This window comes from Colias croceus, chromosome 26 (genome assembly GCF_905220415.1).
Source record: "Colias croceus chromosome 26, ilColCroc2.1".
Classification (NCBI taxonomy): Eukaryota; Metazoa; Arthropoda; class Insecta; order Lepidoptera; family Pieridae; genus Colias; species Colias croceus.
The window spans coordinates 3,105,777-3,123,249 of record NC_059562.1 but is presented as its reverse complement, the minus strand read 5'-3'; the positions used below and the strand labels follow the sequence as shown (position 1 = coordinate 3,123,249).

Here is a 17,473-nt window from a genome sequence, read left to right as displayed (position 1 = left end):
TAAAAATCTATGAAGAATTTTGTGATACAGTAAATGGAAGAATTATATACTATTTTACAGTATTTAATAAAATCATTTAATTTTTTGTTAATTTTCATTAGAAATGTCAATTTTTCTCACCAAGGTCGAATTTGGATGATAAGGATCTTGTTAGAAAAATATAAATTTTGACTAAAATCGGCATTTTTTTTTTCAAAAATCAAATTACTAATTAATAATCAGAGTTATCACCATTTACATTAATTTACAAACGATATCGGTTGTTCTTACTTAAAATTGAATACCAATGTCTTATTGCGGTATGTGTTCTTTGGAAGTGTTCGTAAAGTTGTTGATCCGTAATTAAATTTTGCGGAAAATCTTTTAGAGCGCTTAGTTGTGACATATCCTAAGCATATTCAATAGAATTAAAAGACGAGCGAATATGCAAGCCAGTCTAAAACTTGAATATTTTCTAAAATGAAACTAGAGTCGCATTTATTTTTGAACATACTGTAAGTGAAATTGCATAAGTGTGAGTACTGTGAACATGCCAGCTTTGCTTAATTGACCGATACCTATTACCTATATTATTACACTTATATAATTTTATACGTTATATTATCAATTGTTTTGTTATTTTATGTATTTAATATGTACACAGTGAGACGTTGAGGGTGCAATTTAGATTTAAAAACCTAATGTTACGATAATGCCATATTATTATGATTGTAATTGTACCTGTGTTCTCCAAATAAATAAATAATTAAATAAATTCGCTTAGTTTGCCCCTCCCCTCACATAAAACAGCGTATTAGTTGCATTACTAAATTAGCTACATAATACTCATAGCTAATTATACATAAACATATGTAATATGTACATAATAATAGGTGTGAAATTACACTAATTCAGATAAAGCGGAAATTACATGTCCCGCAGCCGGAGGCCCCAAAAGAAAACTCAGATGTACTTAGAAACTACATTTAATGGCTAAAATGAGACTTTTACACCCATGTCCGCACGATGCGGACCGGAGTCAAAGAATGAATTTATACATTTTAATAATTATAAAGACCTAAGCTTGGATGCTAACTAAGGGAAATCGCACCCACGTTCTATTCCCGTGCGAACGGCGCATTCAGCAGTTTCGTATGAAGGCAGGGCCGTAACTCCTCCCGCCGAAGTTCAGCGACCATTTTTGAATTCTGTGAAAAAATGTTGCTGGAAGCTGGGGCTCATCTGCTAATCTGTGGTCCTCTATAGAGTATGTGTCGATCTGCGTCACATCGTGTACCAAATGGCCAAAATTAAGACTGCACCAACCAGAATTATGTATATAGGGATAGTTGTTTGATATATTGCAGGATCCTTTTCTATAGCGATAGGGGTTTCTTCCAAATTAACTGAGTTGAGAATTGCGTATCTTGTATATTTATTTCTAATGTCCTTGATATATGTACTGCGTATCTTCAGTCAGTGGCTGTTCCTTAATTTTGTCATTTACATTATAGATCTTGAAATTCTCCGACTCGAACATACATCCAGTAGGTATAGTTAATAAGAATGTACCTTGGAGTATCACGAAGTCCTCTTGTTGCATTTATAGTGAGATTTTAAATGAGCGTGGTAAATATAGTAAGTAATGTATTATACTTCGGGCATTCAGCCTCTATGTACAAGAATGAGTTACTGTAAGTTGCTATATAGGGATAGGAAGGGATGAGGGCCTGCCTATTCTTATTTGGAAAAATAGCTGAATAAAATAAATCAAGAATATCTGTAGAAACAACTAATGGAAATTTAAAAATTATTACAATTTGCTTATTCGAAAAGTAGTATCCAGGCTTAAGTGTATTATAATATTCCCTATCTTTTAATTCTTATATTTTATTCTAATTATAAATGTTACCTAATTTCTTAATCATCTCCCTAACTGTTTCCATAACTTACATTGAATGATGATTAACTAACTTAACATATCTAATAATTGTCATTTAATTTTTTTTAAAGAATTGAATTAATATGAAATTAATTTTCTATTGATTTTCCACTATCTGAGAAAGAATACTATGATGGCCTTTGATAAATCACTAGATGACAATATATAAACTGAATTCTGATTTTTTTTGAAAAGCTTAAATGAAATTGATATATTTTATAACATCTTTATAATCCAAATTAATACCTGTAATACCTTAGATGATCGATCCTAATCTTCACAGTCAGTAAAGCATAGTGTGTAAAGTTCGGATCATATGTATATCGATAAGGCGATTCACTATAATAAATTGTAATACGAATAATTCTCGGAATAAAAGTCAGGGCCGTACTCAAGAGAATATAATTCATGCATATTCATTTCATGCATTTTCAAATAGGTAATTTTGTGTTAAAGGTAAATCTCTAATGGGTTTCGAATTTAATTATTTTCTATCATTTTTACTAATTATTAAAATTATTTTTATTCTGTAAATAAGATGCATTTAATTCTTAGTACACAAATTCTAATTATTCAATTAAATGAAATGAAAAATTTATTTTTTCACAAATTTTTAACACTTTTACAATTGAAATCGGCCGCATAATATATTGAATTCTTGAACCTAAGGCCTTCTATAAACCGCGAATAAAAGCTTGCGGAATTATTATTTTTTTATTTTATAAAGTGTACCTACGTTACACGTTTTGTCTCTATGGTGGTTACTACTGATTCATGAAGCGAAATGTAAGTCATGAAATAAGGTAATTTTATTCAATTTATAATTGATTAAGAAATTAGGCTATTCACTACCTTCAACAGTAATTATATAGTTTTATAATCTAGTTATATTATCTAATCTAGTTAATAATATAATTAATTTTAAAGTAAATCTCTACTATCATCTAAAACTAGTCCACGAACAGCCTAACTCAATGTAGTGCTCTCGGGAATTAGACTTTCACGGATGGAAAATCATGGAAAGGAAATTAGGACTAAAAAAATAGGTATAAACTAGTAAAAGGAAGCAACACAGAACTATTCTATGTACTTACCAATTAATCTGGTTATTTTTCGGGATCGATGTTTGATTTAACCTGCAGGCCGCAGAAACCGTAGATTCTGGATCCTCAGCTCCGTAGCGATAGCAAGGTTACTATCTATGCCACGTTTTATGAGGATCCTACCGACTGCGCCAATTACATGTCCCGCAGCCGGAGGCCCCAAAAGAAAACTCAGATGTACTTAGAAACTACATTTAATGGCTAAAATGAGACTTTTACACCCATGTCCGCACGATGCAGACCGGAGTCAAAGAATGAATTTATACATTTTAATAATTATAAAGACCTAAGCTTGGATGCTAACTAAGGGAAATCGCACCCACGTTCTATTCCCGTGCGAACGGCGCATTCAGCAGTTTCGTATGAAGGCAGGGCCGTAACTCGGACGTAAACAATAATTGTATTCATTATGTTCAATTATTTACACTGTAACATGTTGTAAATAATGTAAGACAATATTATTATATACTCTCGGGTTAAACGTGGTTTCAATATGTAATATGAGGGCAAACGATCCCTTGTATGAATATTTCTAGGTGTTAATATTTTCGTAAGGGAAAAGACCTTAGAAATATCTTTAGAAATCGACGCACTTCCATCTCACGAAGACATTTAATCGGGAATATTTTACACAGGACTATAGGAGAATAAAATTGTATACCTCTGAATCACGATATCCTATATTAACATTTTCAAAACAGGATTATTTCCCCAAACATTTATAATATATCTTAATAGAACTGTTAAAATGATCGTAAATTCCAATCAAGTTTGACCCACCCCAACCCCAGTTTGGTTAATAAGGTTTTACAAATGATATAGTGTTATTATCCATTAGGTTTTGTATTAAACGAACTATACGACACCAAAATAAGAAGTGGACTTGACCAGTAACCACGTATTAAATATATTTCAAAATAATTAATGGATTTATCCTAATCCCAAATAATGAATAATTGCGAAAGTATAACTCTGTCTAGTTGTCACTTCTTCACGTCTGAGCCACTTAACCGATTTGGTTGAAATTTGGCAAAGAGATAGCTTGAGACCTGGCAAATTACATATAGGATTTATCCGGCCGCCAGCAGAAGCCTACAAACGAATAACTATTTTAAAAAAGCTATGAAACCGACTCTAATATTTTCAATATATGTACATATATATAATAATTACAAGCACTCGCCAAACAAACTTTTCACTATCCAAATCTCGACGTTATGTCAAGGTAATAAAACTTATTATCGTAGCTATGGGGTTAATAAATCGGTGACGTTTATTTTTTGGGTAACCGAGCAAAGTAAACTACACGATGATAAAGTAAAGCACTTGCATGCAATATAATCAGATTTTCAATGAGGGAAATGTAAACACTGAACGCACATAAATTGTCCCACGGCACCACTAACTGGCGCCCGACGCGGACGTGGGGCGCGGTAGGGTTAACACCCTTGATGTTTTATATTTCGATGAAAAGCTAATATTTTGGACAATCCTTTTAAAATTAATACAGTGGATAGATTAATTTTGAAAATGCTGTTTGGGAGATGAGATTTTAATTTATATACATATTATTAAATACATTCAAAATTGTTATAAATAAGCATTATTTTTTTAATTTATCGAAATTAAACGTAAAATTAGTTCAGCTTTCGGTCATTTATTAAACTATGAGGTAGCAACCCTTATCCAGGGGCGCATTCCCGGCGCAATTTTCCATTTCAATCCATAAACTCGTTATCAAGCAACAAACGTATTAAGGGAAACTTATTTAAAGGCCAATTTTCTTTGAACGGTTAATTACGTCCACTCGGTGTTGTAAAATGTATCCAATCTTCTACACCATAGGGTGTATAGTTCAATACAAAGTGCTTATAAGGCGCACTTTAAGGGTCGTTGTTTTAATAAAAAAGCAATGCATGCAATTCACTTCGAAATTTCTGGAAAATACTTATAACAGATATGTCAATAGCATACTTTCTAGTTAACTACCTTATTGTTTACCAAATTAATTTTAAATACAATGTTGGTTGTTTCGTTCTTCTTATTAGTTGGTCTGTTTGTTTTTCCACAAATTGTTTATTTAACCTGTTGTTAAGTTTATTTCTATTATGTCAATAACTCCCATTATTACGTATAATATTAATTTCAAGTATTACATCTTTATTCTACCCTCATACAAGACAAAACGCTGTCAAATTTCCAAGTATGTAATATTTTTTCGGCCTTACGAAAAGCGTACCTATCTGCGGCTTACAACGTACCACAGAATATCCAATTTCACAATAAATTACGTAACGCAGTCTAGAACTTTGTTAAAAACATAAAGCTATCCGCTTTATATGAATAATTCATTATTTTGGGAGACCGCAGTACCTACACCGTACAATAAAAGTACGAACTTTCCTTTGATTTATTAAAAAAATTCATACCGAAAACATAATACGATTACATTTTAAAAAGAAACCCATTTATATACCGCTTGTTTTTTCATGAGTTAGTTAACTCGTTAAATTCATCAGATTTTTTCCTGTAGGTATATTTTTCAAAGTTGATATCGTTTTACACGTGTTTTTAAGTAATAAATTAATTAATAATTATAAATTTAATTTTTCAAGCAAAACAGTAGTTCACGATATAACATATTATCAATGACCTATTATACTAGTAGACGCGGCATACGCCAACATCATTGCACTAAAAAACAGCGTAATTAATACATACCTACTTACTAACGCATTATCACCAATACAGTTGTTCTCTCTTTCACTCTCACGCACGAGACATAATACATGTCTCACTCATGTACTTCGTAATAACAACTGCCGATTAAAATACAAAAAGAACGTCCAGCCACGACGCTGAATGGTGCGTGACTAAGTGAAACTCGGGCACTTACCTGAGTTTTTTCTTGCCAAAATAGAGAGCGGGTAACGTATCTAGCTCTTTTATATATCATAGCATATTATAAGTTTAACGAACAAATAACTCCTTGCAAAATTCACATCGATCAAACATAGCAGAAACTAAAGTCAAACAGAACAAAATACTTCAGTTTATTCACAGAACTATTGAAGTAAATAATTATTTAATTATCTGCTTTAAAATACAATTCAGTATATTATATTATATATAATTTGTAATTTACATGAATCAAAATACGTCTGGCCCAAGATAAACCTGAAGTACGTAACTAGTATTGAAACTCAACAACTTCAATTGAAACCTAACAACGAGCAGATTAAGAAGTACTTAAACATTCTTCACCTAAAACATTCTAACGATGTTAATTTACTCTTGCTTTACAAACACCCCAGTGTGGAAAAATGACAGCGCTATACAGTGTGTCCCACTGTTGGTATGATAAGCTAAAAGGAGGTTATAGTTTTGCATACGCTGAGTACGTAAAGAATACTTATAAAATTCCAGACCCATTTTTTTTTTCAAATAGATGAATTCTTTAAACTCTATGTGTACACCCAAAACAAGCAACCCGCCCAACTTTGCCACCAACACGTGAGCTATCGTTTAAGATTATGTTTTCATAGACAAAATTCTCACATTAGAGAAGCGGTATATGCTGATGGCTGCGCGAAGCTAGAGAAGAAAACATGGATTTTCAGGAAAAATTTAGCAAAAAATTTTTGACGTAATTTTGTTGTTATAGTATTTTTAACGTGATCAGTGTATGCAAAACTTAAAGTCCCTTCGCGCTTAGTATACCAATAGTGGGACACCCTGTATAGGTCGTCTAGCGCCATCACTGTCCCACACTGGAAATATAACTGCTTTAAAAAGAGAAGACATTACTTACGAAAGGAAAAGTCATTGTTATTAACGCACCTCGTAAAATCGCACGAGCCTGATGAGGAAGGTGTAAAATCTGTGACGTTTATGCGTCTATAAATATTCATCCCTCTGCCTCTAGAAAAGGGAAAAAACTTTACTGTAACCTTCGTTTATTTTATATTTTACATGAAACCTGAATGTAGGGTTGAGTTATAACATGAATGTTACTATAGTGGTACGAGCAATATACTGCAAGTCTATTTTCCCTTGAAATATGAAAATCTGTTTTTTTTTTGTTAAATCTTTCTTTAAAAAAAGAGGATTTGTTCATAATGAAAGACTGTTGCAATTTTTGTTTTCATTGTAGTGTCCCGTTTTGATTTGTTTTTTTTTATATTTATCTGACCAGTTTAACTAGAATCTAAATAGTCCCATCTTTTATATTTACCTACTGCTTCACAATATTACCATTTATATACTAAAATAATTATTGTATTTCTGAGATAAAGGAAATGCGCATATTTTTAAGGTAACAAAACGAACCACATTAAAATTCACCTTACTTAAATCCCCCTTAAAATATATCGCATATTGAAAGCCATATTTCACCAAAGCATTATTGGTTAACTAACAAATATTGGATCGAACACACGCCCCTGCTTTACCCCCGTCTGGCCAGCAGGCAATTTGTCAGCTACCCTCACCCATTAAGGGGATTTGAATAAACCAAATGACACGGAAGCTAAATTGACTATGTTTTAAACGCTAGTTTTGTAAACGTGCAAAATACAACTATATGTAAGAGGAACATAATTTAACTATAGTTAGTTATAATTTTTTTTAATGAATACCAGATAGGTATAAAATTCCGGATACACTGAATTTATAGGAAACACACTGTGATCGTTCGGATGTACATTTAATACATAAGTTATTAAGATTTCCGAGAACAAGTGTTAATTACACAACATTTTTAAGCTATTGCATAGCTTCTATCGCGGCCCTTGAGCGCGGGTTTATTTAATTTCAACTGCGCACCGTAGGATAGTAATCCAGCTTTGCCACTAGGATTGAATAGCAATCAATAGCAATATGATATGATATGTTCATGATTTACGACAGCATCATCTCAGGGTACAGCGAACTCTATATTACCTTGCCCGTTCCTTATAAAAAAGGTATAAAAAAGGTACATCGTAGTAGGTATCATTACGAATCATGTTTCCACAATACTTTGCTAGTGCTGTAAAGTCAACCCGAAAAACTGACCCCCTCACACGTGATTACCTTAACAAGAAGACAATGATCTTACAACAATGGTTTTCCAAATCGGGCGAGACAATGGCACATATGGTGAGCCCTGGTTTCGTGCTAACGGGGGTACAATTAAAACTGTTATCAATTAAGTTAGAAGGCTTATATTACTTACTGGTAGAGGTAATTAAGCTAAAAGATTATTGTAATTGAAAAGTTGTTTCTTTAGCGATTCTTGTAACACGTTTATATAATGACGTCCCGTTCACAGCAGGATGTGATGATGACGGTAAATTATATCAGTTTTAAATTTTAATGATAAGGTTTAACTTAAGAGCTAGAATAAGATCACGAGGTACCTATAACAATGCATTTAATTAGATTGTTCATAAATCGAGCACAATAATTTAAAATTGCATCTGACACGGACAAAATCTTCAGAATCGTCAACAACAATATACCATCACTAAATCCCTATTGCTACTTCCAAGCTATTATAGCTCTTTTACTGAGCTGCACAAGAACATAACCTTTTATAATGCTTCGCTATGCTCCTTCTACTATCCAATTGTTCATTTTTCTTCAAACTTTTCCTATATCCTTAAGTTGCCTGGAAGATATCGCTTCTTAGCGATAAGGCCGCCTATTTGTACCGCTCCATTGTTTCTGTATTATTTTTGTTTGATTTTGTTTTAACATTACAATGCACTTTTACTTTTAGGCGTTTTATTCCATAATAAGCAGTTTACATGAACCAAACTTTTGTACGAAAAAAGCGATTGATTTCTGTTAGTTACCGCTGAATCAAAGGATTTTTGGATTCAGGAGGATTTCAGGAGTTTTGTGTGTGCAATAACGTGTTTATTATTATTATATTATTAATCATAAAATAGCAACAACACTATAAACTCATACATTTGTAATTAATATCGAACTAATAGCTTAATACAAATGGAGTACATTAATTAATCGTAAAAGCAATTAATTGACCCTTTATTCACCACTAAAGCCGATTCAGAGCAACTGAAGCGCGTAATAATTCGCTATCCATATATAATTGCATATTCATAAATATTGTATTTTATAATAGCTTGGAAATTAATGCTATAAATGTAAGTAAAAATTTTGCGAATATATGAACTTAAATTTTAAGTATGAAGTTTAAATTTTAGATGTAGGTATGGACAATATAAACTACTAGCTTTCCGCCCGCAGCTTCGCCCGCGCAGTCAAAGAAAAACCCGTATAGTTCCAGTTCCCGTGGGATTTCCGTGATAAAACCTATCCTATGTCCCGGGGTAAAAAGTAGCCTATGTCCTTTCTCGGGTATCAAAATATCTCCATACCAAATTTCATGAAAATTGGTTCAGTAGTTTAGGCGTGATTGAGTAACAGACAGACAGAAAAAGTTACTTTCGCATTTATAATATTAACTAGTATGGATACGCGTAAAATTAAACGTATCTACATCAAATGAGCCTATATGATAATTCAGTCTGTCAGATATATCTCTTCACCAGTTACCAATCCTGAGCAACAAACAACCTTACAAACTTTCACGTTTTCACTAATATTGTATATTAGTAGGGTAAGGATAGTTGTGAATAATTAAGCTGATCAACTCTTGACAAGGAAATACCACTAAACCCTCATGTCAAAGCGAGAATTCAAATTCCATCGCTAGTTCCGAGAATATCAGCTTGATACTTATTCATGCATAACCTAATATACGAATATTGATCATCATTTCTAAATGAAGTTGATATTTCAACACCCTGGCGCTAAACTGTCTATCCTATCCTTCTTACTAATATTATTATTAATGCGAAAGTTTGTAAGGATGGCTGTATGGGTTTGTAACTCTTTCACGAAAATAGTACTGAACCGATTACAATGAAGTTTAGCACATATATAGAGGGTAACTTGGATTAACACTTAGGATAGGTTTTATCCCGAAAATCCCACGGGAACGGGAATTATGCGGGTTTTTCTTTGAAAACGCGGGCGCAGGCGGAAAGCCAATATTAGGTATATGTATTCAAATAATGAATATTGATTATTATGGAAATTGAAACTACGTGAAACTAAACTCAATATTACTAAAATAAATACAAAACCGAACAATTTAAAAATCAACACCTACGATTACGGCCATCACATCAACCATAATTAGACCCTATACTAGACAAAATACACTAAAAATCTAGAAAGATTTCGTAACACACAGGTGGTTGACTCGCACTCACTCGAACAATACCTTTACACGCTTTACAAATTAACAAAGAACCAGGAAACATTGTAATGAATGTATGGAAAACGACACTATAGAGGGAAAATACTCTTATTCGACTATCGAAAGCTCTGATACCATCCTAATCATATGACTAATAGTGATCCCATTTCAGATATTTTTGATATCGATTTACAAATTATGATAACACTTACATAACTGCAATGACGTTAATTGATAAATCTTTTTGATAAAGGCACTAGAAACAATTAATTTATGGGTAGATTTATATAACATTATTAAGCTCTTAACAAAAATTGAACTGGCAAAGAAACTTGGTTCACACACGTTAATAGCAAAAGGGTACATTGCTGTTGCTTGACCTTACTAACTAAATAAGTAAATATTAAGATGTATTATATTAAGGTTGATGTATACATTTTTTAATTTAAAACGGATAACATCATCAGAACACCTATTTTTCAGATTTACCATCATTACTTATGTCCTTTAGAAAAATAACAGCATATTATTTAAATGTTATAAAACGAAATATAAAAAATAACATATTTTTTTGAGATTTTACGCAACTACATGCGCAAAACAACAAGAGATTGCAAATCCCACATTTAACCAAATAGAAAGGCAAGCTTACATTTGAAGTCTGCACCAATTACGCATCGGATTAAACTTATTTACAAGCCAATATATCTTCCGAATACTGAAAATAGATACGTATTTGAAAGTGAATACAAGATTTTGCTATTGCACATTTAAGTATTGAATTCGTATTGAATATAGATAATCGTATAACGTACCAATTTCGCATAGGATAAGACTTTATAATAAAAGGAATGTTTATCTTGGCAGTTTAATATTGGCACAATTGTATCAGCGATGTATAAACTTTCATTCTTACCTATCAAATCAAAGATTGTAGGAACCTGAAACAAAGAATTATTCATTAATAAAATAAACATAAATTAAAAATACTTAGTATAAATTAGATAGAATACCTATCTAGAGAACAAATTAAAAAATAAGAGACATTAAGTGTATAAATTTCATATCAACCATACTATTTCAAAATAAAGTTTTACGTCACAGACTACTTTATTCAAACAAGCGTTTAACAAGCCAAGTTCGCAAACAAACTTGCCCTACAACACACTTGACAAGGATCCCCAAAAAAACTAGTTAAAACCACCCATTGAAACACTGATCACGCAAAACGCATAACTGCCCCTTGCACAATACCCCATTATTATCTAATCGACGATTGTAAACCTTACACGCCTTGTAATAAATACTAATTTCATTTCAACAATTAACCCCCATTTATACAACTTGAGTGCAATTCGGGTGCACCGATCGATATATTATTATGCTGTCCTGGCAAACGTTGTTGCCTTACTCTTATCACTTAGGGGTATGAAAAATAGATGTCCGATTCTCAGACCTACCAAAGTACACCAAGTTCATGTGAATCGGTCAAGCCGTTTCGAAGGAGTATGGTAACTAACATTGTGACACGAGAATTTTATATATTATAAGATTCTGCATGTATTCTCAATTCTGTAATAAATTCGAGTTTGTTATGGAAATTCTGTTCGCATTTCCCTGCGAGAAAACTAATACTGGAAGCAGAGGAACGGAACATTCGAACATTTTGCTCGATTATGCTACAAATGTTTAGATTGTATAATATTAGATAATATTATGTTATTACCTCTTAATTTATTCTTCTGAACTCTCATGTAGCCGGTTTTAAAGTAATAAATTGACCAACTTAATTCTTAAAAACACATTTCATAAAATTAAAATGGAAAATATTTTTTTTCGCTGCAGTTCTGCCATTAATTTTTATGAAAACATCTTGTACTTTGATTATTATACTCGGGTATAATTCATAGTGCGATTTATTAAGTTAAAGTATTAAATCGTAATTTCAACCGACATTTAAATTCATTAACTTCTAAAATACACTAGGTTTTTTATAATTAAATCAAGAAGAAAAAAATTCAATCAATAAATTCAAATACTATGCAATATACCTAACCTATAAATACCTAGTAAATACTGCAGCTATAAAAACACATGCTATAACAAAAGCCGATAACAAAAATAGCATTAAAACGAGCTATATTCCCAACAAAATAACAGAAAATATATTCAAGCTATACAATAATGGGCTGGTATTGTTCACTCGCAATGAACCTTTCCCGTGAACTTGCTTATTGATTTCCCGATAAGTGAGCCGCGGTCAACCCTGAAGCCAGATGAAATACAACCTTACTTTTAGGCAATAAGGTTCAACTTCCAACAACAGCATACTCTAACTAATCCTATGTAATATTATAATTAATAATCCTATCGTGCTAATGCCTTAATTGATGCTTAATTCGTGTTGAATGAATCGAACAATAACAAATGAAACGCTTCAGATTTTTGGAGGAAATTACTCGTAGATTGGTAAATAACATTGCTTTCAGGGATTAACACTTAAGTGAAAATTCAGATCTTAATTAATGACGTAAAACACGTAGTAAATACTGTAAATAGTAATTACTTAGATATAGTTTGTACCTTTAAAAGATAAACAATAAACATGTTTTCAAAATATAAGTGGTTTCCTTATTAATATACTTAGTCATGTGTACATACAAATTTCATTACCTCGGACTTTATCAAAATTTAATTTAAGTGTATCGCAGGAAAACTTTCACACGTGGCAATACATTGAAATTCAGGTCATTTAACTGGAAACTCCCTGTCAGTTATCGACAAACATGAATTTGCATTTTCAGTTAACATGGCTTGAAATTTAAAAGTAACATTGTTATAATATGCCCAAGAAAGGGTTCGTACAAACAACACACACGTTTTCTTCAAGCATATATTTCATACCAATTTATATATTCCTACCTACTCACAAATATGCAAAAGTCTTCTATTACCTCCAAAAACTAGCTGTTCTTACTTCTTCTACTGGCTTGACTTGAACTGGTGATCTTTTCTACCAACTAAAACTCTTGAAAGTTGAAGCAGCAACTGATTTTAATTCCAAAACTGATCCCTATGCTGATCCCTAATTCTCCCCAGCACAAAACAGACAAATAGCGAAAGTGAACGATCGTACTGATCAACATGTGTCCAAGCAATAAACAGACTATAATAAATGTGCCGTCGAGACGGTATAAATGAACTCGTAAAAACGCGCGGTTTCTATGACAGTTATTTTTTATGTCACGATACTGTCTTGGGATGCGTGACTGAAATGTTCGAACAAACTCTTGGATGTTCGAACATGTGTAACGATACAAGTTGTATCAAAATATATAAGATTGCCTGTTACGGTGCTATAATACGCAAAATACTACATTTGATACACAATGTATTATTTTAAAAGTATTAATATACATATTTTCAACCAATCTACACCAAGTACAATGTAAATAAAGTAGCAAAGAAGTCTGAAATTAATAAGAATTCCTGCATGTTGAAATATCCAGTTAAAATAATCAAATAGATTAAAAACTCAAGAATATATTCGTACATGGATATCAATTTAAATCACACATAAGTCTAAATTCCCAAAAACAAGAAGAAAACTACACCAAGAAAGCAATTACAAAACGAAAACGAAGACAACGGAACCCCCCATGCACATAAATGCAAGGATTATCTAAGATTCCAAAAGACGAGAGTGAAAACAAAAGTTTCACGGGCAATTTGCGCTGAAAAACGGCCAAGACCTCTCCACTGTAGATTGTAAGTAATAAGATCCTCTATTTGCGGTAATCCAACCGCAGAGCATTGTTTCTTGCGGATTATTCTTCAGTTACGATCTGGGTTAAACGCAAACCACTCCAATTATCTACTTTAAGGTCAAACGTTTTCTATTATTACAAATCGCCTGTTAAATAATTCTAATTAATCTGAAGTAGATAACAAACGAGCTGTTAATTATTCTTCATTGTGATAACGTTTTAATTAATACAACTGGATAGGAAAATTAGCAGATGGCAATCAATTGAAAGGAATATCTTGTGAGATATTCTTTTATTTTCTAATTTCAATATTTTCACACACATACACTTTTTACCAGAGAAAATTAGAATAATAATGATTGCTCAGAATTCCCTGTTATAATTGGTCTGTCCATTGAGTGCGAAAACCTAGATTTCCGAAACCATGATTTCTTTTCCATAGAACTCAAACTGAAATAACTATTATTAATTGCACTAATTCCCAGGAGCTTAATACTGACTAGTATTTACTTCCCACTAATTAACTAAAGGAATGTTGATAATTCTAAAAGAATAGCACCAGCATTGATGACTGATTAGATTATTTTTCCTTTCTCCAAAATTCAACTCCTTTCCCAAGCACTTTTACTTTTAAATTACAATTCGTACGATTTTATCTAAAGTGGCTATTTCTTACTTATACGTATGTCTAGTTATAATTAATTTAAAACTTGTCAGGACTGGTTTAAAATCAGTAAAACCACCATTATGTCATACATTAAGACACATGGGAGTGCCCGATATTATTTTTGTACTAACAGATGTGAAACCGAACACAGTGGGATTATTATCATAGATAATATTTCAAAGTCGTGACGCAATAAATAAGGGGTTTGAGAAATACAATAAATACCGCTAATTAGTTGCATTATAGACGTCTTCTTCGAAGGAGTTTCACTTTCACTATCTGATTCATGTTACTTAATATTGCATAGATACATATTTTAATGTAGTAGTAGTTGTATAACAACAAAATATTCTAATATATGATACTGCTATAAGTATCATCATTATCTTATAGCTCCTATAATCATTGTTTATGACTTACAATAATTGCGCATCATCTAAATTCCACAACATTCTTTCTTTGCAACTGCTGATTCAAAAAGTTTGTATCGAAATCCTTTACCCTATAAATTCTCCCCGACCCGAAGTGCTACAATGAAGAACCGACTAAATTTAATTAAAGCAACAGCAGAGGAATTGTATTAATCTGTTAATCTAAGCGAAACCGCTGTGTCCATCTAGACGGATTACAAATACGAACAGGCTAGCCCGCGGCATCCGATTGCCCGAAATTTATTGACTTACGACGTAGGGAATTCGTTATTTTTATAGATACCCTTAACTCATGATTGTATTTCTGATTACATGTTACCGGATAATCACATTTCTTATAATGAACAAAAACATTCCGAGGTAACATGTTACAAATGTTATGTTACATTTATCTTGTTTTTTGCGTTATAGGTACATAAATATAAATCAAAATAATTTTAGAAGAATAATAAAAACATATTGTGTGTACGCATACGAATTCCATGACAAGAAGATCACACGACATTCTTCTGAAACAATCTAACATCTCAACCCACCATAATAAAATCAAATGGCCCTTAAAATGTCCTCTTCAAATCTTGCATCATATCGATAGCTTCCGTGGCAAATCAAGTCTATCAATCTACGTAACTCCATAAGCCCTCTTTATCATAAAGCCATAATGGCGGTCACGGAGCCGCTCCATCGAGGTGCAGCAATGCAGCAGTATCAGAAACGTGCCAAATTTCCACTTCTAGGTCAATAAATGCAGTACTTCACTGACATATTTAGGCCTTGTAAAAATCTAATAAATTTGCTACATTTTTGCCCCACTGACCTTAATTAAAAAAATATTTTCTGAAATAACTAGACTCGGAATATTTTTCACTATTTTAAACTGGAACAAGCTGGAGAACACATTCCATTAATATTTATGACTATGAATATTCTGTCGGTGTGTTGATACAGATGATGAGGAAATCTTACCGGTATTGCTTGGTCTTGTACTATTTACTTATTATAAATATACTGTATTTAAATATTACTATATTTAAATATACTGCACGTACTATGTAGTCGTATGCTGTATATCAGCAAATTAATCAAGATATAAACGGAAAACATTCTGGAAACTTGTGACAGTGATAAAATAAAATGGAAATTCAAGATATATAGATTGCTAGAAAGGTATATGTTACCACATGTGACATGACATGCCACGTAGTATAATAATTACCTACACTGTTACACCCGTGCCTGAATCGTACATATTAAAGGATATTGAATATATAACTAGCACTTAATAACAAAAGTGTTAGAAAACTTATGGGACGTACTTATATGATAAGACTAAACACATATTTTTAAGCTTCTCTTACGTCAACACTGCACCAAGAAATTCGTCTTCGACATCAGGATGTTTTTGTTTGTTAATTAATCCGACTATCGTTTGTCAGTTAACTTAACTTTTTGTTACTCTTGTTTCTGTACGATCATTCAAATCTCTAATGGAACGAAATAACACGATACGTAGCAGCCAAATCACAAACTTCCCTCTTAAAGTTGGCTATAAGTTCCAATGTAACTATAAATCCATTTAGTTTATCTGGCTACATCAAAGAGCCTTTTATTCTCCATAAGGTCAACACCCCTGACCCTCGTATGCTACGTCGCGTGACAATATATTCGTAGTCATTATTTTAATAAAGAAACTAGTTTTACGGACAGTCAACAGGATTAATAGGAACGATAGGCTAACTAATAACTTTGTAAATGTGATGCACGAATTTTCAGATGAAGTTTTTCTTCGTCTTTTATAACGCTAATTTTAAAATTTAATACTAAGCTGGGGTGTAATACTGTGCATGAAAATGTCCAAAGTTGTCCCAATGCCCTGATTCTCTCCATTTAAAAAAGATATCTACCTTTTTACACATTGTATACTACTTTGATGAATACTTCAACAATAGATACTGCAACGTGTATCGATTACAAGTTTATAAATGGCCCAGAATATCATTTCTAAGTCATGTATGTATAGTTCTACAAAACTTCCATAAACCTCGTTTATCAAAATCTTTAGTTTAACTGTCATATAGTAGTACGGGAGCTAGCAACGTTTAAAAAAAAGTCATTTTAGTATAGTTGGGTTTTTGATATACTGTTTCTCTTGCTATTTCGGTTAGAGTCCGGGCTGTCTGGCTGGCCGCAGTGGTTGCGTTTATTAGTGCGCATCTTATCTGCACAGGAAAATATCCTTAATTTAAAGTCATTTTTTAACGCGTAATTTTTAATCTTTTGCCTTTAGATAGATCCTTCAGACATAATTTTT

At 32.3% G+C, this 17,473-nt stretch overlaps 1 protein-coding gene across 3 annotated transcripts in view; it reads right to left on the bottom strand.

Annotated features, from left to right (window-relative positions):
- LOC123703576 (IQ motif and SEC7 domain-containing protein 1) overlaps positions 1-17,473 on the bottom strand; it is a 171,929-nt gene that overhangs the window by 122,977 nt on the left and 31,479 nt on the right. For 2 of the 3 annotated variants that reach the window (XM_045651655.1, XM_045651659.1), the window contains exon 2: positions 11,214-11,238. The exons of the other annotated variant lie outside the window; for it this stretch is intronic. The gene's annotated coding sequence lies outside the window, so the exon portion shown is untranslated. The remainder of the gene's footprint in view (positions 1-11,213; positions 11,239-17,473) is intronic. 3 annotated transcript variants of the gene reach the window in all.